This window comes from Euprymna scolopes, chromosome 29, assembly GCF_053919585.1.
Source record: "Euprymna scolopes isolate OS-2025 chromosome 29, ASM5391958v1, whole genome shotgun sequence".
In the NCBI taxonomy this organism is placed as follows: domain Eukaryota; kingdom Metazoa; phylum Mollusca; class Cephalopoda; order Sepiida; family Sepiolidae; genus Euprymna; species Euprymna scolopes.
This window is the reverse complement of record NC_136510.1, coordinates 71,046,415-71,058,615: the sequence shown is the minus strand read 5'-3', so window position 1 is coordinate 71,058,615 and position 12,201 is coordinate 71,046,415. Positions and strand designations below refer to the sequence as shown.

Sequence of the window (12,201 nt, the reverse complement as noted above, 5' to 3'; positions counted from 1 at the left end):
CTTTTGCTAGGTAGAAAAACTAGTCTCTTATTGAATAAATATCGATTGAAAACACGTTTTATGACCGTTCTTGAAGAAGATATTGTCTTTAAAAGAGAATACACATCCCATAATATTTTCTTAAAAATATTTTTTACTTGTTTTCTGTTTTAAAAAAATTAAATTAATTTTTCTAAGTTTTCGATTTCTACCTAGCTTTGAAAGTTTTTGGTGTTTCAATTTATTTTAAAGAGTTTATTTAGGTAAAAAGAAAAAAAAAAGTAATTTCGAGTGTTACTTATGAACAAAAAATATCCGAAAGACGATCACAAGTCTCAGGAGTCTCGATAATTGCTCAAAAATAGAAAATTAAAGAAAATACTGAAGTAGATATAGTTTTAAAACGAGCCCCCCCCTCCAAAAGAAAATAGATTTGTATATTTTTAGGTAATAAATGTACATCCCATAATATTTTTTTAAAATATTTTTACTTGTTTACTGTTTTAAAAAAATTAAATTGATTTTTTCTAAGTTTTCGTTTTCTACCTAGCTTTGTAAGTTTTTGGTGTTTAAACTTATTTTAAAGGGTTTATTTAGTTAAAAAGAAATAACTAGTAATGTCGCACTCGACATCACTTAGTAAATAAGTTTAAACAAAAGATGTCCAAAAATTAAAGAAAATACTGAGGTAGATATAGTTTTAAAACGAGCCTTCCCCTTCCAAAAGAAAATAAATTTGTATATTTTTAAATAATGTCGAAGATCACTGCTCGGAAAAAAAAAAAAATCAAGCTACCGGAAGTGGATACGGCTGATTATGTAACGGAAGACACGAAAAACGAAACCATATATGTATTTAAAAAATACTTAATTATTAACATTTCTTGTGTTATTTATGAAACAAACACAACAAAAAGAAAACACTTTTTGTATTATCAAATAATAAAACAAATATTTTATTTAGAAAAATTGGTACTTCACGGGAAACGTGGACCCTGAATAAACGATGTTTTTATTTAATGATTGCTCAAGCACATGCGCAAAAGGTTTTCTTTGGTTTATTTAATCACGAAAACTTTTTGGAGGTACTATTTGAGGCCAAAAAAGGGGGGGGTAAAGCATTATTTGAATATGTATGAAAAAATAATTTGACAAAACAATATTTAGTGGAGAAAATAATAAAAAAAATTAAAATGAAATAAAATCAAGCACTAAATAAAAGTATAAATCAAATTCACACAAAGAGAAAAAAATTTCAAATAATAAAATAAATACACGCACGATTAAAAATAGTCACGAAGAAAGTGAAAGAAAACGCTTTGAGGGTGCAATCGTTAAATAAAAACACCATTTATGCACGGTCCACGTTCCCCGTGAATTACCTAAAAATTAATTTAGTTTTAACACATTTTTTGTTCACGAAACAACACTTCTGCAGTATGCGCACGGCGGCCATCTTTTCTTGGTGCGTTTCACTAAACTGTCGCCATGTGGAGCGTAGCGTCTCTGTCAAAAAACATTTAAATTATTAATTTTTTTGTTGACCCTTCAAAGTTGCTTTAATTTAAAAAGATGTTTCATTTAATTATTTATTTATTTGAAAAAAAAAAAGCTATTTTACTTTATAAAAATCTAATGTTAATTATATTTCTTTACGCAAACTTTTAAATAAATGTTTTTACAATTATATATTGATACATTTTTATACAATAAATGTTTTTACAATTATATATTGATACATTTTTATACAATAAATGTTTTTACAATTATATATTGATACATTTTTATACAATAAATGTTTTTACAATTATATATTGATACATTTTTATACAATAAATGTTTTTACAATTATATATTGATACATTTTTATACAATAAATGTTTTTACAATTATATATTGATACATTTTTATACAATAAATGTTTTTACAATTATATATTGATACATTTTTATACAATAAATGTTTTTACAATTATATATTGATACATTTTTATACAATAAATGTTTTTACAATTATATATTGATACATTTTTATACAATAAATGTTTTTACAATTATATATTGATACATTTTTATACAATAAATGTTTTTACAATTATATATTGATACATTTTTATACAATAAATGTTTTTACAATTATATATTGATACATTTTTATACAATAAATGTTTTGGTTTTCAAATGTTTTTCTGTTCGGAAAAGAATCTTGTTTATTACTTATTTGCCGCGTTATTTGACCAAGAAGAAATTGGAGTTATCACCCTCTAACAATAGCCGCCGTCTGCATACTGCACAAGTGCCCCCCGAAATCACTTTTAAACGATGCCCTCCCCTCTCCATGTTAAGAATGGCTTTCGAAATGATAACGTTATTATTTCAGTGCGGTACCAAAATTACACAAGACCGTGTTTTCTTTTTTGTTGTTTTGTAATAACACAAGAATTATTTAAACTGAATAATTCTTCTAAATAAAATAATTGCTTTCTTTTCTTTGATAATACGTGTTTTGTTTTTATTTTTGTTTCGCAATGACACAAAAAGTGTTTAAACTAGAGTATTTTTTTAAATAAATATTTGGTTTCGTTTTTCGTGTCTTGACTCCATGATTAAGTTTATTTTTTTAAAGCAAGAGTTAAAAAATATTTTTTTTTAAATATTATGGGGGTGCATAGTCTCTTTTAAAAGCAATATCTCTTTCAATAGCGGTAATAATGTGTTTTCAATCGATATTTATTCAATAAGGGACCAGTTTTCCTACCTAGCAAAGTGGGGGGGTCCAAGTACGGATTTTCCGGGGACGAGTTTTCCGGGCACCGTTAATACTCAGTATCGCATACAATATGCAGTTGTTATTGGCACTTTTACTTAGCAAATTATTTTTTGTCATCATGGCAATCGATTAATTGGTCGTTAATTATTTCCTTCATCAATGTGATGATCCTATATGTGGAGCGACGTATATTTTAAAGTATAATTATCTACAAACGCATGCTTCATTGTCTTAGCATGGTTAAATCTTGCAAGATTCGAAACTAGGACCCCTAGTTATATTTAAAGAAAATTTAAAGAAAGAAAGTTTATTTAAAGATCCAATTACCGAACTCTGCAAAATACTCATCTTTAGAAATAAGTACGAAAATCCGTTTTTTCAATGGCAGGATGGGGAGAAGGTATTTAGGTCAACGTGCTGATAAGTACCAACTAAAAGCTTACCTTTAAAAATTTTGTTTTTATGGGTATTCGGGTCTGTCTTGAATGAATATTACATTTAAAATTCATATTATTTGGATTCATCGGACTACTGTTCTCATCATAGTGTGATTTTCACAACGTTTTCGTCGATGTAACCTCCAATCTTCTTTAGGTGAATCTGGTCAAACTCGGGAATTTGGATGGAATTTTGAACAAGTTCAACAGAAACATTCCAGAGTTTAACAAGAAGGTCGGAGGTTATATCAACTGAAACTGTGAAAATCAAACTCAAGATGCGAACAGTAGTCTGATGAATTCAAATAACTTGAATAACCAATCCTCAGCTAAAAAAATTCAGAAACGTCACATTTAAAATTGTCATTAGTAAGTAGTTTTTATGTTATTACTAGCGGGAGGTGCCCCCATGTATGTGTGGGGGGGAGAGTTTTGGTAGGTAGGTAGGCTTGAACCCCAAGCCTTGAGGCGAAGGCGGAAAAGAAAGTGATCACCTGATAACTTATCGCGACGTTACGAGGGCAGCAGAAGTAAGAATGGTTGAAACGATAAAAAATTTAAGTGAACGAGTTCACGCAGGTGTGTAAATTTAATGAGGTCAAACATCACACGATAGGGAAATGAAATCCCGCACTTAACTATGGCCATAAGCCAGTTATTTTGTTTTGTTTCCCCATGATGTTGGGGGGGGGGCCGGCTCCCCATAAAAAGGAGTGTCCAAATGAATAGCAATTGTCAGATATGACGGGCTTTCCCCGCATTGATCAAAGCTGATTGCTTTCTGGACGTCCCTGGCAGGAAAGCCAGGAACTGACTTCGTTTCAAATTTCACTTTATTTATACTAAAAAGCCAAACAAACACGTGGGACCACAGGATAGTGTGAATTTTATAAAATAAAAGTCGCTCAAATAAAAAATAAACACAACCTCCTTTTGTAAATTGGAGGTATCTAGGAAGTATATAAAAAGTTCTCAGAAATGGTAACCTCCCTTCCCCCCCCCCCCCCCGAGCGCACTCCACCCCCCATAAAAGCTTTTGCCAGACATACAAAAAAAGTGCACAAACGCGCACACATTTTCGCTTTTATATAATAGCGGGGGGTACCCGGCGTTGCCTGGGTGTTTAGAGGTGTGTGTGCTTGGCCGGGGTGTTAATCAAAACATAAGAATAAGCGAAGTAAATATTTTAAAACTTGAAAAAATCCCCCCCCCAAAAAAAAAAAACTAACTTAAGGCAAACGAACGATGTTAAATGTAAAAATGGGAAAAACAAAAAAAGAAAACGTAAAAACGAACATCAAAACTTCTTTAAAAAAAAACAAAAAAACACGTGGCGGAGGTTACCCGGCGTTGCCCGGGTGTTTGGAGGTGTGTGTGCTCAGGCAGGGTGGGGAGAGGTTAAACCCAAAACCTTTAGATAATGAGGCCACGCTCTAAGCAACTGAGCTAAGACAACATTGACGAAATTGTGTCGCTTTTTCAAATATTTAAAGTAAATCATGTTCCGACGTCGTATGACGCATGCATAAAACGGAACTCGTCATGAGAGGACGGTTTTTGCTTTTTTTTTTTTTATTTTTGGCCAATTTTTCGATATTTGTCGGGTGAAGGTTGGAACTTTAAAATGATACCGATCTGGCGAAAATCCGTGACCCGTGTTGAAAGTTTTTGCGAGACATACAAACACACATACATACATACAAACATACATACACACATTTTCGCTTTTATATATATAGAAGAAGGCCTTTATTATCCAATGTATTCCTGCGTCATGATGATGTCGTGACCTGATTTACTTTAGAAAGTTGAAAAACCGAACAAATTTCATGTACGTCGCTTTAGCTCAGTTGGTTAAGGCCTTGTTTCATTATCTAAACGTTTTGGGTTCGAATCGTGGTGTGAGATGGTTTTTTTTTTTTTGTTTTGTTTTTTTTGTTTTTGATTTTTTAAATTTAAATATTGAACCAGTGTTTCGTTTTTCTGCTTTTTTTTTTTTATTTTTACTTCGCTTATTATTAGCAACACCCAAAAACACCCGGGTACCCACCGATTTTTTAAATTTTAATATCGAAACAGGCTTATTGAAGCCATTTTTCACGTGTTCGTTTTTCTGTTTTCATCGTTCGTTTGCCTTACGTTAGTTTTGTTGTTTTTTTCCCCGCTTAAGTGTTAATGTTGTTTTTATTTTTTTACTTCGCTTATAACAAACAAACATACGCTGTCTTAGTCGTCGTCGTAACGCTCGTCGACTTCCGGCCGCGCACCTGTCAATTTCGTTCTTAAATAAATTCAAACATATTTCACTAACTCATTCTGGCTGGCCGATTTTATTTTCAAACTTTGCCTCTGACTTCGAGTGTTCGATCCTACCCCCCTCTCGAGTTCTTTTTTATTTAATACCACACACACACACCTACAAACACCTGGGCAACGCTGGGTACCCCTTGCTAGTCTATAATATAAATCTCACCTGTTTGTTTAAATGTATGTATGTATGTTTGTATGTCTGCATAAAACTTTTGACGAAGATGACGGATTTTCACGAGATCGGTATCATTTTAAAGCTTTACTCTTTGGATGACAAATATCAAAAATTGGCTAAAAACATTTATTCTTTCACCCTCAACTGGGCATTTTTCTACAGGGAGGGGTCGCTTTTTTTCGCTGATATTTTCAAAAGTCATTGCCTCTTTTCGATTGTCTAACCTTAATTTAAACCTACGTCACTTCCCGTTTGGCAATGGGCGCAACAGCAAACACGTCATGTTTTTTTCTTTTCATATCAGACAATTGCTATTCATTTGGACACTGCCAGAGCTCCCCTTTCTAGTTTTCCTCCACATCATGGGGAACAAATAAGCAGAAAGCTTAACAGGCCTACAGCGTGATTTCATTTTGCTATCCGCTAGGGTTGACATCGCTAAATTTCAACGCTTTACACTTATGCGTAGCCGTAAACTCTCAGCTTTTCTTTTACTTTCTTTCCCGCCTTCGTGTCTATTTGCTTACTACTACTTTTTCTTTTTTTTTTTTACACCTACAAACACCCGGGTAATGCTGGGCACCACCACCACCACTAGTAGTGAATAAGTATTGAAAATTTTGTGAAAAAATTGACTGTTAGTTTATTTTTCCAAGATTTATTAAACACACGAGTGCTAGCGCATAAAAATAGCAACGTTGTTATAAAAACATTGATAATGTGAACATTATTTTCATATGCTGTGAAAAATGTTATTAGCCGTTTATTGTGTTTCTTTTAAATGATACAAAAGTTATGATATCAGCCTATGCTAAAAGTTACAGCATTTTAAATATAGAGGAGCTAAGTCCTATGGTGCACTTTATAGGTCCCTAGGACTCCCAGAAACTGTAGCTTCACACTCTACAACTGGACCTAATCTTGGTAGTTGAAGAACTCTATGGTTTCTAAAGATGTGATTTATTTGTTCGTATAGGTTGGGGCATAAATAACAGGTATTTTTTTTTTTTAAATTATGAAATATAAGATTTTTTTTTTTCGTCAACTTATTAAAAAAAGTTTGCCAGTTTATAAAGTCTAATGAGTAATATATCTTATCTGTTCATTGTCTGTGATACATATGAATGTGTTTATGAAAGTTTGTATCCACTCGCTGTAGCAGTCTCTATTTCTGCAATTACAAAACGAATCTCTTAATTCTTCAGTGTTACCTGACTTTTTCTAATAAACATGTTCCTTAACATATCCCCACGAGAAAAAAAAATCTCATTTGGACAAGTCAGGGGATCAAGAAGGCCATAGATTTTCAGCAAATCTGGAAATAAGCCATTTGCCAAGTATTTGTCAGAGAATGTCCATTGAATTCCAATTCCTGGCAGTACTTGCTGTTGCTCCATTCTACTGAAACCACACGCATCAGACTGGAATTCAATTTTGTCTTAACTCAGACAGAAAGAAATTATTAATCATCTGAAATTCTAGCATTATTTAAGAATAAAAGTATGGTCTAATCAGTAAAGTTTCTTCTATAGCACACCATACTGTTACTTTTTAGCTATGCAGTGTCTTTTCATGCAATTCTTCAGGATTTTCTATAGTCCAATAGCAACACTTCTGTTCCATTCAGATGAAAATGAGCTTCATCACTCATTAAAAAAAAAAAAAAAATGAATGTGTTGTTTAGAAAATCTGACCTGCAAAGTAAAGCCGCTTCTCATAGTCGGCTTGCTGAAGCTTTTGTGTGATTGCTAATCTGTATAGATGGCAGTAATGCTATTCATGTAAGATGCACCTTGTAGATTTTTTTTTTTTTTTTACATAGGCATCACCACATTATCAAAGCCAAGAGGCCACTCAAGGATAAGGGTTAAAGATTGTACATTAGAAATTGGACAATATAGTAATCATTAGTAATGAGAATTTGGAAAATTTGATAACTTATATGGAACGGCTCATCAAGAACTTATTTACGTTAGACTTGAAGACAACCATATTGTAGTCAGCAGGAAAATGGAAGACAATTCCACAGGCGTGCAGTTCTAAGAAAGAAGCTTTGTTCATGGAATCTACGTTTAGGTTTAGGCACAGATAAAGAGTGGGGAGAATTATTGATAGTGTTTACAGCTAGACGAGTGTTTCTTGTGAAAGTTAGGCGAGGGGGGACCATAGATTGAAGCTCAGTCGAACACTTTCCATGAAAATAACGATACATCAGAGACAAACTCGCAACATCTCTTCTGTGAGATAGAGGTTGCAAGGAAGAGAAAAGGACATCTCCTACGAGGCTACGAAGTCTATTTTGAACTCTATCAAGGCAGGCCAAGTCCCTTCTAGCAGCTCCTGCCCAGATGTGGCAACAGTATTCCATCCTTGGACGTACCTGGCTCTTATATAGATAGAGAATAGCATCAGCAGTGAGATATCTACCGGATCGATAGAAAGATCCCACCATTTTTCCAGCGGCCTTGGCAACAGATTTGATGTACGTGTTCCATTTAAGATCAGGAGTAATGGTCAATCCCAGAAGCTTGTCAAAACTTGAGGCCTCCTGAAGACGAGAGCCATTCATTTCAATTGATGCCAGATGTGGATCAGAATGTTGATGATGTAAAGAGAGAAGCTTGGTTTTAGATGCATTAAAAGTAACCAGCCACTCCTTACCCCATTGTACTACGTGCTCAAGATCAGAGAGAGAATTGGAGAGAACTTGGTCGTTTACTGTCTTAGATGTGCTACCATAAATGGTAGTGTCGTCAGCATAGATGTCTACAAATGATGTAAGGATGTGATTTGGAAGATCATTAATATAGATCAGGAAAAGAGTTGGGCCCAGGATGGATCCCTGAGGGACACCGGCATTAATACTGTGAGCTTCTGATTTTTGCCCCTCAACTACTACTCTTATGAACCTATCAGAAAGAAATGATTTAATAATTGAGAAGACATTTCCAGCAATACCATAGCTAGAGATCTTATGAAGTAAACCTTTATGCCATACCCTATCAAAGGCCTTAGATATGTCAAGAGCAATTGCCCTAGAAAGGTTGCCTCCGTCGAGAGATTTGCTAATCCTATGAGATATAACTGTACATGTAGATGAACACTAATTCTGAGGGCAGCAGAATGTTTCTGAGCAGATTGCTTTGGACTCCTGAGAATATCTTCTCGAACGTGCTCCACATTATGTGGAGTTTATACTGTTCTTGGTGTCCCACAACATTGCTTATCTCTTTCTGCTGAGTGTGAAAATAGGTTTGGGGGAGGATGCTTTTTATCCTGGTTGCCGGCCTGTCACTATTGAGTCCTCCTTTTGTTCATCTTTTATTTTAGTTTTTGCATTCTACTTCAACTAGCTCCCCAAAATTAAAGAGGCCCCTTCCTGGGGCTAACACTTGTTTTATACACTGTATATGAGATGCATAGATATCCAAGTGTTCAATCAAGATCTCCCCCCCCTCCCTCTCTCAAACGTTGAGTTAGTAAAACAGTGATGAACACTAATTTTCCTTTTCTCACTTAACAATGTAATAGTTTATCTTTCTTATGGTCTTTTATTGAATCTTGCTGGATTCCAAAACAAGAATTCATCTGGTCTGATAGAGTATCCAGGGTTTGCTTGTATGATGAAATAACCTCATAACCTAAGTTGTCCTAGCACACCCCTTACAGAGAGACCTTACATTTGAGGATGGTGTTTAATAGGCAGTTAAACTCTTCATTTTTTTTTTTTTCTGGAGATTGAGTATCTTACTGGATACCAGACATTCACCTGTTACTATAGAGAATTCAACCAAGAGATCTATTTTAGGATTATAACCATTTAAGCGCAATTGTGTGGATCTCTTGCAAGTATATTTGCCAAGTAGATTTTTTTTTTTTTTTTTTTTTTTTAAGACACATGATAACTCCTTACTGGAATAGTGGACTCTAAGATTCTTGTTTCTTTTTATCTATGCATAAGACCTTGGTATTTTGTTACTCTCTCCCTCCTGTGTCGGGTTTAATAGCTCCATTTTTTTTAGAAGCTGTAAAGATTGCATAATCACTCTTTTTTAAAGTTATTGTATATTTCGGCATATAAGGCAACCGTTAGATAAGGCAAGGTACAAAATTGGTGTAAATTTGTATAAATTTATCATATACTAGCATTTCAGCCCGGCATTGCCCGGGTGTTTCGAGGTGTATGTTGAGCAAAAAAAATAAAATTGGTAGTAGGAAGGCAGGCTCGAACCTGTACTGCGAAGGAGGAAAAGAACGGGAAAAAATGTGACGCCTTTGCTGTTACGACCACTGTCAAACTGGAAGTGACGTAGGTTTAAATTAATGCTAGACAATCGAAAAGAGGGTATGACTTTCGAAAATATTGGTGAAAAAGGCGACCCCTCCCTGTAGAAAAGTGCCCAGTTGAGGGTGAAGAAATTAATGTTTTTAGCCAATGTTTCGGTATTTGTCGTCTGAAGGGTCGAGCTTCAAAACAATACTGATCTTGTGAAAATCCATCGACTCTGCTGAAAGTTTTAGGCAGACATGCAAACATACATACATTTATATATTGGTAGCTCAAAATTTCAACCCAAACCGATTAAAAGGCTTGCCCTATCTCTGAATAGCCTTTCTGTAAAATTTCAAATGTTTAGACCAGAAATTGTCTGAGTAATTTGATAGACCATAGAGGTCAAATGTTTTTTAACTTTGACCCCTATTATGATCCCTTAACATTTATTGTTTTCGGCTTAAATCAAGTTATTAAGTTAGATCCATGTCCAATGAACCTGTATCTAAAATTTCAAGTGTTTAGACCCAAAATGTGCGGAGGAGTTTGGTAGAGTTCTCAAAGGTCAAATCGTTGAACTTTGACCCCTTAACAGCTAAATTTCAGGCCGAAAACGGATTACAAAGATTTTCCCAAATCTCAGTACCCTGTATATCAAATTTCGAGTCTGTAGACTGAAAATTGACAGAATTATTGCGTAGGGAAATGTACACAGACACACAGACAGACACTTTCACTTTTAAAGATATATAGATTGGTTGTATAAGACGACTGCTAAATCGCAAAACCATGTTTGTTTAGCCTAGGCTAGAGATTGCAACACCTGGTATCTTATGAAATATTAGTTTTTAAAGATGATTTTTTAACATTAAGGGTTGTCTTATACGCCGAAATATACAATAATTTTTAAAAGATCAAGGGGCTTACTGTTGGAGCTAACACGATTTTATTACAATTTGGATTTATATCCGAGAGCTCTTAATAGTCGCTAACTGTATTATATTACAGCTTGGTCTTCCAGGGATTATTTCCAAGTATTTCTTAAGATTTTTTTTTTTTATTAGGCCAGTTGTTTCTATCACAACGTGTATAATGTGTATTTTTTTCAGAGACCATGTAGTTTTTAAATTATTTTTTAGGTCCTGATATTTTATTTTTTCTTGTTCATCTCTATTAAGGCCGTAATCATTTGGAATAGTGACACAATAATAAGCGCAGTTCTTTTGGGCTTGTTCCATATTACAATGTCTGGCTTAATGGCCTTGTGTGTGTGTGTGTGTGTGTGTGTGTGTGTGTGTGTGTGTGTGACATATCAAATACCGGTTGGTTTATTGTTTATCTTTCAAAAAAGTAGTGTACTAGACTGGAGTGGTGTTTCAAGTGCCGGTTTCCAGTAACCTATCTTATGATTCATTTCACCTCTTATCGTTACAACCATTTATTTAAGTGAAACCTACCCTGATATTAGAGACCATTTGATCTGCTGGTAAATACTATTTGGAATGATTTGAAAATAGTCGGTTTTGTTAAGTGATTATTTATTCGCTCCATCACACTAAGAAGACTTGTTGAGTAGCAACGGACACAAACTGATTCAACTGTCATCTGTCAATAATGAAAATCCTACTAGACAGGCAATTTTTTGTTTTTGTTTCTATCCAGATTTCCTTTTTTGGGAGGGGGAGTTCGATTTTCCACACATGGAAAGCTGACTCCGTGTCCAACACTGTCCTCGTGGCAAGTAAATAAAAGAAACAAACACCATTTACATCAATTACAGATATTTTGTTGTTTTTAAGACACTCCGTGTGTCTGCGAGTTCATTCCCTATGGACTAGAAAACGACTCCGCTAAATTTTATGAAGTTTCACACAAAGGTATTTATGTGCCTGGCAGTGTTCTTAGATAATTTTTGTATCAGAATTTCTTCGATAAGTATTAATAACCAAAATATTCCAATGAAAGAACGAACAGGCGATTTTGATCAAAGTTAACACCTTACACAGCCTAACATAACAAGTGCATTTAAGAAGTTTTATTACCACACAAGCTGAAAAATCTGACATAAAATCAACAGTACGTTCTTTGATATGACAGGGACATATTCAAAATAAATGTTTCTTGTTAAAGCACAATTTCACAATGATACTTGACTTTTCCATTTAAAACTTAAATTAAAGCCATTATCATCGCACAACTAGTAAGGCCAGGCATATAAAATCAACAGTAAGTTCTTTCATATGACAAAGGTGCATTCA

At 34.2% G+C, this 12,201-nt stretch overlaps 1 protein-coding gene across 1 annotated transcript in view; it reads left to right on the top strand.

The window, feature by feature from the left end:
* The window catches only part of LOC145252709 (uncharacterized), a 67,265-nt gene that overhangs the window by 25,322 nt on the left and 29,742 nt on the right, over positions 1-12,201 (top strand). The window lies entirely within an intron of this gene.